Genomic DNA, 22,309 nt, shown 5'->3' with positions numbered 1-22,309 from the left:
TCTGTTCTTTTATGTTTTTTTTGCTTGTTTGCATATTAGAGTGGCTCTTCAGCAATAATAAGCAGTAATAACATGCAGTCCCACTATCATTAATAAATTAAAACTTAAAGTTTAAATACACACTGACTGAAACATTGTCTCAATTTGTCTAAATAAGAGAATCCCAGTACAATGTAACTAAATAATTTCACAATTTTATTTTGAAAGTTAGCACCATGATTAATTTTCCTGACACTGAAATGATTAACTTTGGAGAGACAAATTGTTGGGGAAGGAGGAGCTTCTCTACAGAAGGAATCATTCACTTACTTTCAGCTAATCTGAAATTCTTTTAAAATGGGGTGGATACTGCTGACTTGTTTATTAGAGATTAAAATAACCTGCATTCAGTTTAATTCAGGCTTATTTTGAGGTAAATTATGTTACTTCAAATGGACAGCAACTTATCTGTAAATTAGCATGTTGAAAAGAAGGCTTGATATTAAATTTTATTATGTCAGTTTTAAAGTTATATACTTTTAAAATTCAGATCAATATTCAAGAGTCACCCTGAGCAGAGAAACGCTGTTGTTAAACGTACAAAATCACATGACCCTGTCTCTTGGTCTTTTAATGGTTGATTGAAACACTGCTTGTATAAAAATGCAAGACAAATTTGTTCTTGTGTGGCAAGAATCAGTTCTATTATGTGTCACTCCAAATTTAAAATTGATATTTTTAAAACTTTCTGAGTTTACTGCATTGTGGACATTACAGGTTCCAGCTGAGACACTTCCATATTGTTCCAGTTGCCCACTGAAAGAATTTGACTATAATTTTCCTGTGCAAATAGCTATTTGACATAGGACTACCAAATAGAAAACTCACTCAACATTCCTTGTGGTTTTCACTTACATAAATTATTGGATTATGCAGACAAGTACAAAGGTGACTGGTTTTATTAATATGTTATTTTGTAAATGTTATGTTATTTTGTAATCAACTTCCTCCTTGCTCAACAGAAGCCCAAACCATTCTCAGAGTCTGCCTTCACTGAAGAAATGGATGTTGATATAAAATTTGCTTTGAACCATTTGTGATGAAAAAATGGCTTATAAAAATGGTGCATCTGCAGTTCATCATCAGTACTCTCAGAGTACTCTCAGTTGTAATAGATGCTGTGTTTTCATCCTTTCCCACTAGAGCCAGAGACCCTCCCTTCCCCTTTCAACAGCAATCACTTTGCTTAAACATGTCAACATCTGCCCACCAATGGAAATATAACCAAAGATGACTGTTCACTACTTCCGATTCAGTGCATCTTAGCCCTGACATTGTTGCAGGGTAAAAGGCAAGCATGTTCTGATGGGGAAATGTGGCCATAACAAACCTTATGGGCTGTGTAAATCCCATGGGGAAACCAGAAACCACCCCTCTCCCAAGACTGCAGTTACTTCAGCCTGTGATAACCATTCAGAAGTGGGCTAATTCGTTTCTTTATCAGATAAAGGCAGCCAATTTTCTTCAACAATAGCCCAGAGCAGAATATTAGGGTCTGATTTGGATGGTCTAAAAATAATGTCTTTGCCCAAAAGTGCTGGTACTCCAGAATACCCTTCTAGAAAAAAATAATTATGGTTAGAGATAAGATTTACTATTTTCATAACATGAAAAGCAACATGTAACTTCTCAATTAATGCAACTTGATGAGCACAGACACCACATCCAGATAGCTCTTGACAGTTTTGCAGCTGTACTGGTCTTGTTATTTTAAGTTCACTTCCTTGGGAGAAATATGGTTTCTTGCATAGGCATGCAGACAGTAACAAAATCCCTCTGTAAACATCCAGAGTCAAAGGTGCACAAGTCCCACAAATGTATCATTCTATTTTTGCTGGAAAAGTAGTAGTGCCACACTGAGCCCAACAACAGAGTGCAGGATTCAGCTACCTGTGTATGTTTGCATTCTAAACAATAACATTCCAGACCAACAAATAGTAGCACCTCCAGAGTACCAAAGAAAGGGCAGGCTAAAAATTGGAGGGGAAAAAAAAACAAAACAAAGGAAAAAAAAACCACAAACAAACAAACAAAAAAACCAACAAAACAAACAAACAAACAAACAAACAAACCAAAAAAAAAAAACCAAACTTCTTTTCATTCTGAAGTATTTACCATTGAACAATATTTCTGTACTCTCAAAGCAAGTTTTTGAGAGAGTCATTTCTGTTCAAAATACAGAAAAGTCAACAATCAGGAGATAAAACTAGCATGTCAAAATTGCCACAGCTGTGTCAAACCTTAACAAACTGAAAATTCACATCTGTTGCCAACATCTCTCTCATTACAATAATACATATTCACTGGCTTCCAGAGAATAGTCATATGAATGTTGGTCAGCTTCAGGAGGACACATAATTCTCCTGTTTATAGGTGGTTAATCACTTAAGGTTTCATTCCAAAAAGACAACTCTGAGAGTATTAAATCTCCTCAAAGCTCATAAATATTGAGGAGCCTACCAAGACAGTCTTTAAATGGCAGTAAAAGGACAAAAACCTACCAGGAGTTCATATGTTCGATTTCAGTCCTTATTGCCCCTCCATGCTGCTCCTAGAACAACATCTCATGGCTACCTTCACTAGAAAGTTAGTCTTCTAGGGAAGTTTCTGCAATCTGGGAACCTCCTCCCATACCTACATCTTCTTTCTTTCTTTCTTTTTTTTTTTTTTTTAAGTCTTTGGTTTGTAAATGTAGGAAGGCTGATTGGAATGTCAGTGTTTCACTCCCCCTACACCAAATCTAAGCAGTTCGTTGAGCAGAGTTATCATGATGGGATAACACCAAGTTATATTAAGTTTAGTATGAGGAGTTTGCTACCTTCTGACATTCTGTAAATAGTTGTAGAATTCCTTGCTCAGCTTTATCAATATCTTTCAGACATGAGTAATTACTTCTTTTCATGGATTACTTCTTTCTTCAGTGGTGCACTAGAAGCTGTACAATATCTTGTCTGCTAAATCTCACGCCAAACCATTTATTTTATCTTAGATACTGAGGATTTGATTCAACTACAGCTTGGAGATTTATCATACTAAAGTTAAATCCATAAATTTACAAACTATAATAAAGCCTCATGATAAACCTGGTTCCAAAGCACTCTTGTCCACATAGATCCTCTAATGTCTAGTATGGGCTGAGTTTATTAGCCCCCCATCAGTGAGAATACTGATAGGAATTTGTCCTTCCAACCAGCTGCCTATTTTCATTAAAATTGAAGGGATGAAAAGTTCTGATGGGAAAAGCAACTGACTGAAGAAATATGCAAAGCTCTGAGAGGGGATAGAAGGAGAGAGCATGACCACAGAAGTCTCCTTTCTCTTGGGAATCACAATTATCCAAAATCTTTTCACTGGAAGTTGAACAGTTAGCGAGGAAATCTAATTCACCTTACACACATTTACTATAACTTCATGTTAGCATTGATGGATTGCTTCTAGAGTCATTGTGGATTTTGGATGTATCTCCTGTTCATATTCTATCACTCACCTCTTTACATGTATGAGTGGGTCCCTTGGGGCTTTGTATTGATAAAATTTCTGAGTATTTTACTAGGTAAAAATTATTCCATAGTCCACAAAATAAAACTGCTAAAGAGTGATTATTCTTGTTTGAGTAGAAGAAAAAACCTTGTTATATCAAATATATCAAAATATATCAAAAGTTGTAAATTAATACTTACCATCACTTCTGTGTCAATTTGGTAGCTTTTTTAAACTACTACTAGACTTTAAGGAGGTCTTCTTAGATAGTTAGGAGTATCCACATTTCTAAACATGGGGTTTTTTTAATATGAAAGAAAAAAAAAAAAAACAACAAAAAAACCACCCACAAAACCACTGTTCTTATTTCTATATCTGTTTACCAACTTACACATACTGAAAAACACATTTCCCTGACAGAACACCAGAGCTACCTGAAGTATTGAATTAATCTCTTTCCTTGGGAACAGAAGCTTTATGATCTGAACCTATGCTGGTACTCAAACCTTTTGGCAGTGGTGCCTATTAACCAGGAGTATGTCTACGCTCATGGAATATCAGTTGCAGCATTGGGATGAAGTGCAAGAACTTTGTAATTGAGACTTTCTAGATAAAATTATACCTAAGCTATCTACCTAGATATCAGATCCAGAATTAACTTATTAGATACCTTACTATTTAAAATTGATAGATAACAGTCATTTCTACAATAGATAGTTAGTTTAAGATCTAACTGGTAGATGGATCAGATACAAATTTTATCCGAAAAGTACATGACATTTACAATGTATATTCTTTGCCCTGAGCATCCAATATTTGAATATTTTTAATCTATCACTTGAAGTATCTGTTCAAGTTACTGATATTTTTCTGAGCCTTTAACTTCACTTGCACATATTATCATTGCACAATTAATGATCTCTAGAGGCCATAGCATGTAACATTGTTTCCCACTATATTTTAAATCCACAAATGCCCATATTTCTTTTTTTTGCTGGAAAATTTGACATAGGATTTGATACATAAAGAGTGGTTAGTTGTAAATAATTCACACCTTGCATTTCAGACACCACGTCCATTATTTTTTAAAGATATACATGAGAAAAGAATTCTCAGCTAATCATTCTGTTGATTTATACTAAATGCTATCAATTAAAATCTCTGAATGAAATTTACTATTAGAAAACTCGAGTCCAGACATGAAGTACTTCCACTAGAATTGCAGATGCTGTAAACATTACCTAAAAGATAGCTAAATCAGCCAAGTAGCTCATTACATCTCTCCCCTGAAGCTAAAGTAATATAAATTATGCTTTGTTGCTAGACAAAGCAGTTGGTTTATTTCAGCTGGGGCAAGCAATGAACATGTGCTATCCTGAGAAAAACATGCAGGAGGGCTAAAGCACTTTCATTTTACAGGGAGGTAAACTCTTTAAGGTCAGCCTCCTCTTCCTTCACAGAGTTCACTCCAGCATGTACACCACAGGATAAAAGAAAAGCGCCACACTGTTGCTGTTTTCTCTTACATATTAGTTACTGTGAAGCAAAAGGGAAAACGGCAAATCTGTGAAGTTCAAGATGCCCCTGCCACAGTGCACCAGCGGCCATTTGCCTCTGCATCTCAGCAGATGCACCGAGGAGGGAATTTGCTCACAAGAGCTGGAGAAGGGAGGTCCAACAGCAAAGGTGCCGGGCCACGGCAAAGTGCAGAGATGCCATTCTCTTACCTTGGCTGGTGGGCTCCCCGTGGCACGAAACATGGCGGCAGCAACCGAAACCCCAGTTTGGTTAACAGATCTGTCAGCTGACAAACACGCTAGCAGCTTGCTGCTGCTGCTGAAACAACCTGAAGGACACTTATAATTTATACGGGCGCTGAGCTCCACCCTCTGCCTCCTCTGTGTGGAAAAGAGCCTGCCTACATCTGAGAGGGAAAGATCTGCAAAGTCAGAGGTGAGCAGAAAGCTGAAGTTACCATAGCTTTGCCTGCCACTTCATTACCTCTTGCAATTTGCTATTGTGCCAATATTGTCCTGCCAGGTTTTTGGGTAGATGTTCAGAAAGTCTTCCTTCACTTCCCATCTCTTCCACCTATCTAGTCAGGAGCTGAATTTTCAGTATCTTTCAAGTTCTTCCACAAATTACTCCATTAAAAAAAAAGTCAAAGGCAGGGGAGAGCCAAATCTCTGGTGGGAGACCAAGCCAATTCCAAATGCTCTTTTCAACTCTTCCTACAATAGGGACTTATTTTAATATATTACTGGGAATCTTTCTGACAACCAGTAAATCAAGTCTCCTCATTTTGAAGTACCTACTGATTACCTGGCCAATGCAGAGATGCTGGTGAAATTGAGATAAATATTGGTAGAGAAAGGGAAAGCAGCATACCCTCTGAGCTCTTCCCCTCTACACACTTTTATATTAACATGACAACTTGACATCTCCCAGTTTTCCATCCTATTCCCCCATCAGTTTGCTGTTGGCAGTGGTGGGTCCTATGACATCCACTGGAGAGGGCAGAGGGATAGCTTCCTCCACCTCTCCCATGCCTACTGTGGCCTGTTGCACCATGGGGTGCCTGTCAGGACATTGTTCCATGCAATCCGTTCTGACTGTATCTTAATCCCCACCTGCAATTTCATATTGGATGGCAAGGAGACTCAGACTTTAAAAAAGCCTGGAAGCCACCATAAGTTTGCAGTAAGGTATATTCTCACTGTAAATATCAGATAGGATCAAGCCTCACAAAACAGCCAGTGGACACCTTAAACTGATGCAGTGTCAAAAATTAATTTTCATCAAATAGTAGTTAAGAATTTGGCTTTTGACAAGCGAAGAAAAAATTAATTGTAACCACAGTAGTTGTTTAGGAAAATAGGTTTACCTGAAATCTGGTGTTAGATTTTTCCTGGAACTCAATCACCTTTAAACCACTTTTTAAAATACTTTCCACAAAAAAAAACTGCGAGCAGTTGAAAATCAGTTTTAGGCAGATGCTCCTGGGCTTCTGCAGGTGACAAACAACAGTTCAAATTGACATTTCACAGAGATTCTGCTGTGGCTGGCAATGCAGCCACCATGCTCACCACCAGTGAGGACTGGATGCAGTCAAGCACCCAAACAGCAGGCTGAGAACCTGAGTAGTTAGGTTGCCATCTTTGAAATACTAAAAAGAAAGATATCTCAAATAAAGGTCTGCTGTTTATGTGCAGCAAATCAAAGGGCAGTTACTTCCAGACAAATGAGCCAAACTCATCAGAAGGCAATCTGGGGTTCAGAGTAATGAACTATGCAGGTCTTGCACTCCTGCTGCCTCACTTGTGCGTTTTTACAGGACCAGTTAAGACTGCAGTGCACACATTCATCTTCGTGCTCCCTTGAACACAGGGGATAGTAACATTCCATTTCCAGAGATAAGAAAAAATGCAGAGAATAAAGGAAAAAAGTTCTTATTCAGAGTGGAGTTCTGGTTTTCTATTTATATTGCAGTTGCAGCTTTGATCATAGGTTCTGCTGCTGTAGTGAACAGAGAGATCGAAATAGTAGGTTGAAAAATTTACCTCCTAAAGAGAAGGCAAATGGAAAAACAGCTAGAGAAAAATGAACTCCACTCAAACAGCAGTATATCTGCCTGGAAACAGAGCAACACATTAAAAACAGAACAGCTGCAGCAGGGAGATCCATGTCCTAATGGAACAGGAAAAAAGAAAAAAATGGTCCCAGCATGCCTTAAAATCAAGGTGCAAAAGTTATTTTGGAGAGCTACAGAACTAATTTTTCCAATAGCTCTTCCAAGAAGTTAATGTTTCCAGTAAATCAGTATGGGCAAAAATACATAAAACATTGTGTTTCTTGTCAATAAGCACGCTGACAAGTACCACGTCCATTTCCTCCTGGATATGAGGCTACGTGATGTCAAGACTTACTGCAGACACAAAAAATGTACAGCATGGGGAAAGTAAGGCAAAGAAAATCAACTGCATAAGGAAAGAAAGACAAAACTAAAGGTTAAACCTGAAGAGGGTACAGCACAATACATCAGTGAACTAGCCAAATAGTAGGCAATATCTTCAAGGGGGTACAGCAAGTCTTCCCCCTCCCCTTTTTAAAGGGAGGACATAGTCATGCCAGGCTTATACTAGTGGAGTTAGATTTAGAAAATATTACACTGTATCTGCAGCATCAGATTGTAGAAGACTGTTCAGGAGACAAAATGAAGAGGGATTCTATAAATATTTTATGTGTTAATTAGGCTGGTCTTACTCCACTTCTGTGCCTGAATCTTATTGATTCTCTGAATTAATATTAAGAAAGTACTTGGAAATAAGCTATAAGGGGAAAAAACAGATAAAAATACATATCAAATTACACTGAAGTTAAATTGTTGCATATGCGACCTGTTGGCACTTGGGTAATGCACACAAGAGACTATGTGAAACAGAATGAGAATGGAAGGAATGCGAGCCCATGTTGCAAGCCCACCATGCAAGAAATAAAAGCCAATTAATACAGTGTTCAGCTACATGCAATTTACCCAGTGAGCTGCTCACTAACAGCCCCTTGCGAGAAGATACTAAGCTACCAAAAACCAAGCACCAGAATGACAGCAACTCTCAATAGCTGAGAACTGGATCATCCTACTGCTGGCATAAACCTAAAAGCTAACTGGGACAGAACCTACAAAACGTACTGAAGTCTCATTTAATGGAGATCATTATTTATTCCAGTAATGGCAACAACACGGCAAAATTTCAAACTCAGTTTTGATGTACAAAAACTGTTCCAACTGAGGCACTCTATTCATAGTCCTTCCACCCTCAATCCTGACAGCTTCACAAGGAAGGATGGCAATTACTGAAACACTCTCCTAGAAACATGAATCTCCCATGACTTTGTTTGAGAACAGTTGTTTATTCATCCCATAAAAGCTGTTTAGTAGAGATAAGCAATGGATCTTTCTAGGGCCAAATGCAGCCATACCATAGAGGAGATGGCGGTGGAAGACTGTGCAGCTTTGAGGAGACGTATTATTGTGCCAGACAGTGACAATGGGAGATAACAATCACTTTCTTTTTGTCTTATAAATCAGTTTGTACCTTGTTCGGCTCAGTGGCTAGGCTAGAAAAATTATAGTCACCTAAGAAAATAAATGCCTATAGTCAAATTCAAACCAAAAATTTTCAAAATGTTCTCAAAAACTGGGGGGATAAAAAGGTATTTTTTTCCCTAGATGATCCCCAAAATATTTTTTTCCATCTTTGGGTTATTTAACCACTGTAAAAATAATTAAAATATCAAAAACCACCCACCTTTATTAAAATCTATCTCAATTTTTCAATTCTAAGTTACCATGTGAAACTAGAAACTATAAAGCAAAGATTCAGAAATGCCAGATTTAGGGGCATGTAACCTGTAACTCTGAAATAAAAGCCTTCTAATTTTCCATTGTTTCCCCTCTGCTCCATTCTTTTTGAGCAAACAACACAGATAATTTGAAATTATTTTAGATCTTTGAATACTTTCCAAACACCATTTTCAGCACCTGATGTTAATTAGAACAAAATACCAAGTGGTCTATCTGAGCTGCAATCAGGTGATAGCATCTGTAAATGAACCGTCCTTCTGGCTATCAAGATCTCTACCTGTTTCAGAAAAGTAAAAGGTGTTATATCCTCTTACCTATCTTCTGAACCACTATAATCTTAAACAAAGATATCATACAGTAAATCCAGTATCACTGGCTCTTTTTCCTGGCCAGAGTAAGAGAGCTACTAATTTCCTTAGATACTTTGCAGGTGTGGCTGTAAATATGGCAAGATAGTGATCTTTGCAGCTTCAAGATAGGAGGAAGCTGCTTATTAGTTACCTGGGGTATCTGAGGACTGCTGTGTTACCTTTCCAAGACACGTCATTGTAAAGCCACACATTGAAACCTACTGTGTTTATGTTTAGAAATTGCTCTTTTATTTTAAACCAAGTGATTGCAGAGCTAATTAAAATAATTGAGTAAGATATTTCAATGTCATTCCACTCAAGCCAGTTTCTCAAACCTTTATCTTCAGATCTTATTCAAATAGTCTGACACTGATGTCAATATAAAATTGCTTGTGCAAAGACCTCAGAAGAGTTAGGTAGGTATTACACTTCACCACTTGGCTGGTAGGAAGACTTGACTTATGGTTATGGTATTCATCTTCAAATTATCAAGAGAAGAGTTTCTTTCTCAGTTGCCACCAACCTCTTGTATTTTTTTGAATAGTCACTCTTTTAGAATCAAGAGATTAAGTCTTGTTTTCTGCTACTGTTTTTCACTCTCTGTGACTGCAAGTTCTTTAGGACAAGACATGCTAAAGAAATGTTTGCTACTGAATTATACCAGGCGAGAGTAATTAAAAAACAAAGGTTACAGTGACTGTATGACACATATAGCAGTATTTCCTTTCTATTTCTGTGTCAAACCCGTTTCAGCCCTGTATGTGATTTTATTCAAGGTTCTACCTTCACCTGAGCATAGCCTGAGCATGTTGGCTCAGAAAGGGATAAAAGATATAAAATTATTTATTTCAAATAACATGCAACTCATTAAGGGTTCAATTCATCCATTCCTGCAAGTAACTTACTGTCTAAGTAGCCCTCCAAAATTAACACAAGACTAAAACAGTAGTATCCTTGCTATGTTATTCTGTAGGTTAGTACTGTTAATGAGTAAGTGTAAATATAAGAAAACCACTAATCTGAGAGTAGAGACAAGGCAAAGAAATACAGAAACAACCAATTCATGATGAACTGAATATATCCAATGGAAATACCTGCAAAGTATGTCTTTGTAGTGGGCATAGTGATCACAAAGAAAAAGCAAATACTGACACAGAATCCTTGATAAATGTCTGAAAATGCTCAAGTCTTAAAAATACCTGAGGGTGAAGTTTCATGTTGCAGCAAAAAATCTAAGAGCTAGTTGTCATTAAAACAGGAGATTTTGCTCCTGTCCAAGTCCCAAGCTTAGAAACTCCTGCTCCTACTTTACACTGTTGGCTCTGGAACTCCTCTGGACAAATGCTAAGCTCATTGGAGGGGCCAAAGAAAAGAAAACTACTCTTCTCCTTTTCCTGAGGAATTTCCAGGACTGCCCTTCTGTAGTGGCATGTAGCTATTACCGCAGCTTGAGTTCAGGAGTGGGGACTTGACCATGGACAAACAGCATCGTCTGTAAAAGCTGTTTAAAGCATCAGCAATCATATGGAAATGAGCATCAGAGGTGGAAAAGACATTAGACAATTCAGTGTGCATTCCTGCATCATTACCGACCACTGACCTCAGTACCAGAAAGTCATGGGGCTTTTCACTACCTCTTTGTATGGTTTTTCTAAGGTTACTGAAAGATTGTCAAATTTGGAAACTGAATTTTTCCCTTCTTTCACTTATGTTGATTTTTTCTTATAAATACAAAAATTCTAGGCATCAAACAAGCTACGTGAACAATTTAAAATAGAATAACCAGAGTTTGACTTAGTCATTAGAGTTATTATGAGTTATGAGCCTTGCAAGCTTATTTACAGCAATTAAGAACCCTGTGACTCACTCCTGGTAGATTATAACTTCTGACAGCAGAAGACAATTTCATGGGTTCTACAGAGTTATGAGAATTTAAGTAAATACAAAAGCTCCTTCTGCATTGATACTTCTCCCTATTGGAAATATTTTCAATGAGAAAAATTTCTTGTTTAGGTGTGTGTCTCGTCTTCTAGTCAATTTGTACTATTCCTGTGACAAAAAGAAGTCATGAAATGTTCCTAATAGTGCAACTGGGAATTTGTCTTGCAGAAGGTACTCAGCTTACTTCCAGTGGTATGAAAGCAGCTTTCTGTCACCTGCTCCCCTTAAGCCAGTGGAGAAAGCAGAAAAGTGTGAGCAGAGAGCCTGGCACTTGAAACACACTGAGCATCTCAGTTGGTCTCAGGAAAGCTGCTCTAACCTGTGCCAAGGCAGAGTCATCCATGGAGCCTGATATTATCTCTGAATGTCTCTACACATGCATATTAGGTCAGTTTTAATTCCTCTGCTTCAGCAGCACATAAAACATGACACTTGCATAACACTGCAATTTTAAATGCTTCTGTTCTAGTAGAAAAATTATTTTTCCCAGGCACAGATCATTTTTAACCTCTTAATTCATATAATACCTTGGGAGTTCTGAATCTCATAAGATTTGTACAAAGTGCTTCTTGAAATACCAAAGCCAATAGAAATTCATAGCCTTTGGCATCTCAATGAACTAGAGTGTTTTTAACCGTAGGCCTCCCACGTTCATGGTTTATGTGGTAGGTAAGACATGATATGGCCAACAAGAGAGAAAACTGTTGTGTAGGTCATGAAAGGCATTGAGTCTGTTCAGAATGGAACACTAAAACAAGCTACCTACACTGCCTCCTTTGCCAGAGGATCCAAATCCATGTGCCAAAGGTCCAAAATTAGAACTCCTGGATCTAGTCAGGGAGAGTCCAGTCTAGAGGAGATGCACTCACCCAGAGACTCTAGCTTCCAGGGATAGAGATCTGATGGAAGACTAGTTTTCAGATGACCTCTCTCACAAACGGCTCCAGGAAACAAACCTCATGCAGGAAGCAAACCTCACCCACAGCTGGCCAATGCAGCAGAGCACAAACCAGTAATGATGCCTTCTCTGCAACACAAGCAATTTGTACTCTGCAATCTCTCCCCATGCAACAGAAACATTGCAAAGTGGCGCAGACCCTCACCTTGTATGATTCAAATCCACTAATTGCTGGTCTTCCCTGCTGTGTACTTAAACACATACTGAATGCATTTGTCAGCCAAGTACTAGCAAGCAAACTGTGAACCACAAAAAGGTAAAATGTCCTGTGACTCGCCTGCACCAGTGCTGGGAACTGGAATGTTCATCCCACAGAGGAAATCATGTTGGCGCACTTCCCTAAAAAGATTTCGCTCACATATATAAGAAAGATTTTGAAACGTTTCTGGGCTGATGCCTCAGCCTACCTGCCTACACAGCTGTTTTGCTATGACATGGGTGGCTTGACAGTTCCCTGGGCACGCTGGAAGCTTCAAAGCTAAGATATCTAGGAAGTTGGAATCAAAGGAATTGACCAATAGCTGAAGGACATCTAATGGGCAACTCATGCAACTGCTGACCAGCCTAAGGGGTAGCCCCTGTTAACTGGGAGAAGCCAGCAGTGTCATGTCATCACAGAATGGTGGGTAGCCAGAGAAACAGGCCAGGTGGGTCCACAAGGTTTACGAAAGCATTACTTTCCAAGCAGGTTTCCAAGAAGCTGGAGAACCAGCCAACCCAGCAATACAGAATCCAATCAACATTTCTGAATGGAGAAGTGTTGCATCAGAAAACTTATGGTCAGCTCTGCTGTGAATGGGAAGTACCTGACTATTGCTAACACACCTCATATTTCTTCCTCCTCCTCAGACTTGATACACAAACAGCTGACAACATGGACAGATATGTGGAGCATGGAACGCCTTGTGCAATAACTTGCTTACAACAGAAAAAGGAGGGAGGAAATTAGAATTAAAATGGTAAGGTACCCCCTGCTCCATTTGAATACTCCTTGGCTATGTCATAAATCTTCTGCACATCTTAGGTAAGTTAGCAAGCAATTTGTAGTGTGAAATGAAAGTAGCAACATCCAGTTCACCTGAGATCACAGAAACTGGTGCAACTCAGAGGAAAGACAAACTAAAATTACAAAGAAAAAAATGGAATTTTTCTATTGTTGTAGAATACACCTTCCATTTACAAATGCAAACATTGCATACTGACGCTGACAATGTTCAGAGAAATTTAGTGTATTCCCTACTAAGTGTCTGTATTGTGGGAGGCATCATTTTACACGTGGTCCAGAGAGCACCAAAAGGTCCAGCAGCCATAGCATAAGTCACAAATGTGTCCCACCCCCTGAATTCATACTCCAAGATGCTTCTTGTTCCACACAGGACATTGTCTAGCCTTATGTGGCTCTGAATCAAACAAAATGAATGGTTGTTCTACATTATTACAGATGCAGTTAAATGCTGTTCACTTGTCCCAAGCAAAACATCCTTCAGCTCTGGGGGGAATAACCTGGGAGTCAGAAAGTTAATAAATGGTTTCACTCAGCATCAGGACAGTCTGTAAGAAGTAGTGCCTAATTTTCATTCAATATACTCATGTACTAGGAAGTCTATATTAATAAACTTCAACGTAAGATATTATGCTCTCCATTGAAAAACCAAGAAACAAAGATACCGTAAAGCAATTTGATGCTTTCCTAAATGGGAACAGATCTTAACAGCTGTGTATTAACAACTCCTTTCATTCCCAACATTTGAAAGAAAATTGTACAGATGAACCCATACCAATCCATTTCAGCTTCTAGACACAAGAACAACTATTTGATATCTTAATTCTAGTTCTGGTTGTGATCAGTCAAGCTCCATTTCCTCCCTTCTGACATATCTAGTCATCACCATTATGTGGTCTGTCTGTGTCAGGACAGTGTTTAATGAAAAACATACTAACAGGAGCACATCCTGGGGTTTTTGCTGCTAGCTGTGTAGTACTGAGCTCAAGTAAAATCCTCATCCCTTACGATCTGCCCCCTGTGCCTCACCACTTCAGATTACTGAGGGGAGCTAGTCAAAGTTCATCCAGCCAAAAAAAAGTCCTACAGTAAAATGCTGAAAGTTCAAAGCTGTGGCTTTGCTATTGGGAAAAGATGTGCTGAAAGATTCAGAGACATCTTCCTAATCTGCAGCTACTGCTAATTCATAGTAGATTTTGTGGTTAGACAATACCAGTTTTTCTGCTATCCATTTAGTAGTTATTGCATTTAAAAAGCCAAAAGTTTTGATCCTCTTGGAAACTATCATACATTCCTCTCAGGAATACTCCAACTGTTATTAATAGGATAATTCACAGGTAAAGTGCCACTCCAGGTGCACAAGTGTTTGATGAATTGGAGCACAACCAAAAAACAGTCAAAGGAATATGCACGAAACATCAGCCTAGTCTCCCCTCTCTGCTCCCCGTGAAAACCAAACATATCACATTTTTTTTTCATAGGTTTAATTATTGTCCTGTTCTTTTACTTCTATTTTCTCCTTTGCATTGGGGTTCATGTAATCTATTTAGATTGCAGGGTTTTTTCTGAGCAAGGTCTATAGTTTATCTGGGAACTCTTATCACTTTTAGCAAATTGCTTCTCTCTTGACTTTTCGCAGTGCCACAGTATCATAAATGTCAATAAATTCTATTTCTGATCTTGAAACCTGTGTTACAGCTAAACTATGTATTTTCCCTCCTACACCTTCCTTTCACATTGTGACCCCTGACTTTTCTCAGCCTCCACACCACATTTCCCTCCCACATGATAGCTAAATTTAAATCAAAACTGGATGATTCTCTTTTATGTGTAGCTCAATCAAATAATAGGAACTTGATTCAAGAATTACTGAGAAAAATGCATGCATTGTGTAGGTCCAACTAAATAATCATAGATTGCCTTCACTTTAGAAATCTCTTTTTCGTTCATTCTTCAAGCTTTTCTTTATATATCACACATATATTAGGAATCCGTAGTTGACTTATATCCACTGGCAGTGATGGTCCATGTGCTTTTCAAAAAAGGTTCAGATGAAGAGACAAGTTGTTCCCATTATTTCGACAAGACTCACTCTTCAGTCTAATACTATTAGAGACACACAAAAATGCCCTTGGCACTGATACATAGTGTACCTCTTCCAAAAAATATGGAGTAACAGAGCTTCCCAGAGAATACATTGCACAAGACAACATATAAAAGTTTCGTCAGAAGGAGCTTTTGTTTGAGGGCTTGAGCTTCATAAAATCACAAGGGGAGGAAACATACATCCTTCCCCTGCTTCACAGCTTTCTTCCCTGAGCAAAGACTTTGAAGGCAGTTCCTGGAGACAACCCTGAATGATTTCCTCAGCCAGTTTCCATTTCTTCTTTAAATTTCTATAGTAGAGGCACCAGCCCTTCATTTGCATTTCATCTGTGTCAGTGGGTTTCAGCCTTTCCTGTTTATATTTTATATACCCTCATGGCAGAAGTGCCATTAGGATAATTATAGTTATGTTAGAACTCCCTTGCACACTACCAGGAGACACTTTGTTTCTAGATAATGAGGTCAGCAGTTTCCAAGATTTGTGGAACCAGGACAAATTGTTTTGGCAATAGGCGCAACTTATCTCAAGTTTGCCCATACCACCCTCTCCTACAGGAGGCCCCATCTGCTTTTCTGCATTACTGTTCAATGCTACTTTCTGATTCAGGCTCTTCTTCCCCCAGGATGAACCATATCATGTTTTACCCTCTGCAGAAGCTCCCATACTAAGGGCTGCCACCAGCAGAGAGGCCAATGGAGAATTCTTCCAGGTAAGATAACTACAGAAGCAATGGTGAGGGGGAATGGGAAGGAATCATAGGCCAAAATCATATTCAAGTAAGTGTTCCCAAATAAACATTATGGCACATACAAAAGGAAACACAAAATAACCTGCAACTCAGAAATGGTCTTCCGAACCCACCCTGTGTGCAGTTGCTGTCTCTGCAAGGAAGTCACACACTCCAGGGCATCTCAGCTCTGCTCTGGCCTGTGAGATCTGACAGGGCAGGTTTTATTTAGCACTTAGTCTCAGGTCACATTCAAGGCCAGACTAGCACAGCTATTTCCTCAATTCATACCATTGCACTGAAATTCATGTTAAGGCACTCAAATTTTCAGAGTGCCATGCTTTGTACACATAATACCTCTAAATATGACGTGACTGTGTACTTAAACTGACGATACGGCCATCAAAACAGATATATTACAAGTGAACTCCTGGTCCAAACAAAATTGGTTGCAAACTAATTGCATAAGAAACATGCATCTTAAAACAGCACTGTCACTGTTAACAGCTATGCAGAGACTAAGCTTCATACAAAGCAGAAGCAGTTGACTTAGGAAAAGCATTGCAACAATCTAATTTCTTAGCAATCAAAACAAAGCACCTTGCTCTCTATGTGAGTGGTAAGTCATTGCCAGACATCTATCCTCTCTATAAAATCTTAACCCAACCTATGCAGACTATCAGGATGAAAGAGTAAGGCCTGCTACTCTAGGCTCACTTACCATTTCCCAGAAGAAACAGTGTACACCAACACTTACTATTGCATGAGATTTTGCAATCTTTTGACATGCCCTGAGCCAGATATCATCTTCTTGGCTAAGGGCTCATACTGTATCTGTACACAAAGGTTTCTCTCACTGTTGCTATAGCTGTACATCATGAGATTCTTTAAACACATAATACATCAGCTTTTGGCACAGCTCTCTTGAGCAGGTGTGTTCTGCAAAGCATTCTTCAGAGCCAGCAGGGATTAAACAGTATTTTGTGGGTCCCAGGAGATGCAGTTTATATTACTCTGAGCACCACAGCACCAAGTTACCTGTTTAGCAAAGTCAAAAGCTGTTGCACATTCAGATATACAAAGACAGAAGAAGAAAAGAAGGACTGTGACTAAAGTGTAGGACACATCACTGAATTTTTAAAATTCTAACTTGCAACAATTTAAGATAAAGCTTTCCATATAAGCATTCTCACTTATGCAGACATCTGGTGAACAAGTGCTTCTGGGCTAAAAATATTTCTGATGTATTCCAGGAAGGTACGAGAAGTTGAGAATCAGATGTTTTCTATAAAATATCTTCCTGAAACACTCCTACTGTGAAGCTTTCGTGACCTTGCCATTTTTGCTTAAGTGCCTTCTTAGATAACATCACATGGTTGGGATACTTTGAAAACTTGGAATTGCTAAAGGCTTTATTGCTAGAAGTTTTGCTGCCTTGAAACACAGTGACACCATGTGGCCAATTGCTTAGGCCAGAAATGACCTGCTAGTAGAAAGGGCAGAGTACAATTTTCCAATTTTTCTTTTGCTTTATTAAATTTCTCTTAGGCATGCTCAGATACAACTATATTGACCAGTGAGAGTAAACTCCATGAGAATAATGGTCATTTGAACAAGTACACAAAACCAAAGCCAGCGACCACTTGGGATTTCAGCTTATGTTCAAAAGTCTAATGTTTGCAAAAGTGTCCATTGGAAATGCACCTGTAAGTTTAGCAAGTAAACATCCATAAGCACAGTCTGCATTTGTGCCAAAACATCCTAATCACTTGGTGGATGCAAGCAACTGGTAAATCTATGATTCTACCTTCTTCTCAAAAAAGTGTACCTGGAAGGCGAACTTAAAAATCCATGGTTTAATTCTGCAGTAATATCACACAAAATTACAATTAATTTTGAAAATCGAGAGATTTTTGACTTGCTCTCATTACTTGTTTTTCTTCCAAGTATATGCAAATATCTCCATTTATTTTTACAGGCATTTCTGAGGTAAGTATTTAAAGTCATGAGTGGGAATGTTGCTGCTAGAAATGTTCACAGTAGTTGTTATCACTCTGCATTATATAATATGGTGACTGATGTGATGAATCATCTCTCCCTAGCACAGGTTTTTTTTCCAAATGAAGTACTGCACATTCAAACAGAACGAATGGTAAGAATGGGCAGATCTCTTTGAAAGAGAGACAGAGACAGGCAGACAAATAGGCAGATGAAAACTGAATACCGATTACTTAAATATCCATCAAACAGAAAGAGAATAATACATGAATCAGCTCTTTGCAGAGAATATATTCACTCAGTAGTACTACAAAAAAAAAATTAATGTTCAGTAAGAAATCTGTATTTTGAGGCTGGGTTCAGAATATCTTGCTCTCAAGACCAGAAAGGAAGGAAAGATATAACAAATATGACTTCCAGTTGCACAGGCTTTGCAAAGTCAATGTTCCATCAGTGTTGCCTTTTTTACTGATTAGTTAGATAACATGCTGGTGTAATTTTTTTGTTCAGTATTGAACTCCTGGTGAGCCATTTATGTCAATACTATCACAGTGCATTGGAGTATAAATTAAATAGGTTAGTTTGAAAGCCTGATGTAACAGGCTTTTCACCCACTTTCATGTATATACATAGTTTAGAGAGCCCAGGAAGCACCAGCCAGTTACACAAAAGACTTTCTGACTGCTCAAAACAGGAGTTTGAGTTGAGGAAGATTAATGACCTGATCCTTCAAATTCTGTCAGCCTCACTAGTGAGATTATGCTGCCATCTTGTGACCTTAAATTTTACTAAGCTACAGTGGCAGAAGTTTTCCCCCTAGACTGGAAGGGTAGTGTACATGTGCAATGATGATGCTTTGAGCAGCTGAGACCTCTTTTATATTCAGACTCATGGGCTGCACCCTTCAATGTCATTGTCACTGCTAATGGAAGTGCTCTCTATGGACAGGCCTGAGTAGGGACTGCAGGCAGCCCTGCAGAGGGGGTGAAACCCACAATTTAAAGAACTGTGGTTTTGTAACAAAGGTTACAGAATGTCCCCCTGCTGCCAAGAGAATCATCCATTCTAGAAAGCAAAACACACAGCTAGCATTTGAAAACTACAGTATACACTGAAAGAAAAAGATATATTCTTTACAGCTGGGAAGGTTGATGATTATAAATAATTACATAAATTTGCACATTGATGATAAAATTTTCCTCTCCATCTTCCCAAATATAAAGCTTGTATATTTATGGTAGAATTTTTCTTGCTTGAAAAAAACCTGTGTTACGATTGGCTGTATTCTGAATCTAAACGAGGTTGTTCCATCTGGTTAAATTAAATAAAATAGCTGTATGTCAAAGTGGTTATGCTGTTCCCTTGAAACAGTACAGACTTCAGCTGCACAGTGACTGCTTACATACTACTTTGGAATATCCCAAAAAGGCTTAGTATGGATGCAATCACATTGAAAAAAAAAAGCTGGGAACCCCTCTGCCAGTAACCTCCTGTTCTTTCATTATACTTCAACTATATGTGCTTCCATCAGTGTTCACTCCCAAGACACTTTAGAAGTGAACACATAGAATCAAACCTTGAAATAATGACAAATTGAAATGCATGTGCAAGGCAGAAGCAGAGACATGACAGGAACAAGCAGAGTTCTGAGCTCTGAGCTTGAGGCATTGTTTGGCAGAGCCCATGAGAGGCATTCATAGCTAAAAGGTTTCCTCAACACTTCTACCTGGAGACAAATCATCAGTCTTTCTTCACTATCAGAGCCTCAACCACTATTATACAACCAAATCATATTTTCTCTCTAATCCTTGTTTGCCAAAGCATCCTGCATTTATACTCTGATTAGTTTCCAGGACACACTGTATTTTCTTCAGGGTATGGCACAGCAGAATAAGCATTCCCAGCTAACCATTGAAGATTACATTTGCCAGTTCCCTGTTTTTGAGTAGGCCAATTGCATTGCATTGATTGTATAATTGTAACTTCAAATCTTTCGACTTTATACTTTCTTATAATTATAAAGTATTCAGGCAAATACACAGCCAGCTGAATCATCTCTGTGAGACTTAGCAGTGTATTTCAAGAACCATAATAATAACTATTACTGCTATGACAATGTGAAGCTCTGGGCAGATTTACATCTAATCCATTTGCAAAGCTAAGTCAAGAAAAAAAACGTAGAGAGTAAAGTCCACAGTGCCTCAGCAAGTCTGTAATGACAGGCATAGACCTTTGCTTAAGAGGACAAGGAAGGCATCTCAAGATCCTTTCTTTCCAGTATTTCTGACAGCAAAGCAATTGCTGTCAGGGGAGATATTTGGCATAGTCACATGAGGAGGAGAGTCCTTGACATTGTGCTGCAAGTTAGCAGTGACCCATCTGACATAGCACAGCACGCTGCAGGAAAGATGCTGCAGCTTGCACAGCTGACGTGCCTGAGACCCAGGAGAATGTAAGTGTAAGGACCAGTTGCAAAAATCTAGACCTACAGTGTGAGATGCAGCTGGGGTAGCTGAGCCTTCTGAAAGGGCTGAGAAAGGACACCTATACTATTGTTTCTGGAACTGTAAATACCTTTTACTCTGGACAGCCACTTTCCAATCCCCTCTATAGAACTGGAAGTGAATTCCAGTTTTCCGGACTATCTGCTACATCTCCTTTACAATGTGTAATCTCCTTACACTATGTGTATTGTGCAGTAGAAGAATTAAACCATCTGTTAAGGAAATTTTCCTGTCTGACCATTCAGGAGCCATTCTGGCAGTCACACTTGCACCACCAGAGATTTTAACTGCTGAGACCGAAGCTCCTTCAAAGTGGATGGCTCCAGTGAGCTGACAGGTTCATGTTAAGCCTTGCTTGACTCTTCACTCTGAGAGTCAGACCAGGTTTCCTTACTGGCTCGACCCCAGGATTCCCTTAGCGCAGACTCATACGTCTGGTTCCTTAGAACAATTTAGTCACGGTGCAGTAACAGAGAAATAGCTCGAGCTGGTGCTTCCAAGCAGGGACCCCCAACAGAGGTAATCCTGGGCTTTTACACCCCCACAGGCCAAGCCCGTGAAAGTCTCATCTCTTCCTGATGAGCCCTCAGTTCCTGCTGTCTCTGAGTGTCTAATCACCTGTCTGGGCCACAGGTTCCTGTGCCCTTTCTTGTGCAAAGGGTGGTTGGTGCCAAGTCACAGCCTCTTGCCTTGGGCTCCCACGCCCCAGAGCTCAATCTGCAGCTCCACTGCCACTGCACACTGAGCTACCAGCACCAAATGTATTCCACAACATAATCTCACATCAAAGCTTATCTTTAATACTCTATAGCCAAGTGAGAGAATGGAGTTCATTTTTTTCCCTTTCATTCCAGCAAGCACCAATGGATACAATGAAATATGAAGCATCAACCAGACATCAAGTCTGCTGGAGCTAAAAGTACATCTTGATGACTATCTAGGGAACAAATATTTTTTTCAGCAGCACATACCTGCCTGTCCCCTTATCTCTTTTACAGCCACCTTCTATCACAGCAAAGAAAGTATTCAATATCTCTGCTGGGTTTGGATGAAGTGAGTTCTTGCACAAAAGGTCAACCAAAGGCAATGTACAAGTGAAACTCCAGAGCAGCCTTCAGATTACAACCAGGATGGAATTTGAGTAGCAAAAAACTATTACACCCAATCTGCACAGAGAAATGCTCTAGTCCCAACCCATAAAGCCCCACTGATCCATTACTGACTTCATATCTATCCAGTAAATCATGATTCTAGAATATAGAAAGAGGAAAAATGAATCTCTATACTCACTCAGCATTCATTCCTATAAGATGCTGATCACTTTGGTTGATCACTTGTAAAATTCCACTGATAGCAATTGGAAGCCCTTCAGGATATGTACCATTTTGTCTCGTAGTAATCTTGTGGTCAAAATCATGGAGACAGTGTTCAGAACTCCACCTGGTGAGCTGAAACAAGAACTCTTTAGAGCAGACAAATACTGCAAAAGAGATCCTTCCTTTCCTCTGAAAGGGGTAGAAGACCCACTCATGAGAAAAAAATAGTAGAATACTGTCAGAAAACCTCTATGAATCCAGACTTCAGGAATTCAATGTTCAGGGATTGATCATGTTTTTTTGTGGTATGGTAGTAAATCCATAAAGTAAATCCATAGCTGGCAAGGACATACCCTCTCTCTCAGACTTAATCCACATATGCAAATGGACAGTCACAATGTTGATGACAAAGGGAGTATGTCCCAGCAGGAATCCTTGCCATGGCAGCATTTACATCTCCATATTCTTAGAGCCCAGCTCCAGACATACAGATATTTTATTTTTAAATATAACCTGCTTCT

The 22,309-nt window shown here is 39.0% G+C and overlaps 1 protein-coding gene across 1 annotated transcript in view; it reads right to left on the bottom strand.

Annotated features, from left to right (window-relative positions):
- The window catches only part of LOC103760775 (cytosolic phospholipase A2 beta), a 49,613-nt gene extending 27,775 nt beyond the window's left edge, over positions 1 to 21,838 (bottom strand). The window contains exon 1 of the mRNA XM_018082612.1: positions 21,763 to 21,838. The gene's annotated coding sequence lies outside the window, so the exon portion shown is untranslated. The remainder of the gene's footprint in view (positions 1 to 21,762) is intronic.
- Between the last annotated feature and the right edge of the window lie 471 nt (positions 21,839 to 22,309).

Source organism: Manacus vitellinus, unplaced genomic scaffold, assembly GCF_001715985.3.
Source record: "Manacus vitellinus isolate BGI_N305 unplaced genomic scaffold, ASM171598v3 scaffold_6_pilon, whole genome shotgun sequence".
In the NCBI taxonomy this organism is placed as follows: domain Eukaryota; kingdom Metazoa; phylum Chordata; class Aves; order Passeriformes; family Pipridae; genus Manacus; species Manacus vitellinus.
The sequence above is the reverse complement of the archived record's forward strand: the minus strand, read 5'-3'. Positions and strand labels throughout refer to the sequence as shown.